The sequence below is a fragment of the Lutra lutra genome, chromosome 1 (assembly GCF_902655055.1).
Source record: "Lutra lutra chromosome 1, mLutLut1.2, whole genome shotgun sequence".
In the NCBI taxonomy this organism is placed as follows: Eukaryota; Metazoa; Chordata; class Mammalia; order Carnivora; family Mustelidae; genus Lutra; species Lutra lutra.
Window position 1 is genome coordinate 95,288,935 of NC_062278.1, and position 548 is coordinate 95,289,482.

The window sequence follows — 548 nt, forward strand, 5'->3', positions numbered from 1 at the left end:
TCTTTTTAGTATTCTTTGTAAGTGGACAGAAATATGGCTATTTGATGTTAACGCAACTCTGTCAAGGCTGCAAACAGTCATTTAAAAAGTTTCCTCCTAGCAAATGTTCGCTAAGTGCCTGGGTGTTCCCCCCTCACATTTTCAGAGCTCTACTGCTTATTCCCACAGTAAGAGTATGCAAATTATAGCATCTGAGCGTCTTAATCACCAGTAGCACTAATACCTATTTTGGGGTATGGTTAATGGTACCAAAAGCATTTTTTCAAAAATAAAAAATGACTTAATTTTTACTACTGTGATAATACCCAGGCACTCAATATTTATCCTAAAGCTCTTTATAATATATGTAGTGTGTCTAGTCTTAAAGACATTTGGAGCATGGCAAGAAAGTCAGCTTCTCATTGATGTTTGTGGATTCTTACAGAATGTTAGTACGAATTTTTATAAATATTTGGTGGTCCCTGGGGGAAAATCTCATTCTTACTATGGTTAGAAAGTGACTTAGAAATTTCAGCTCAGTGTCTTCTACTATTCAAGGTTGTATACTT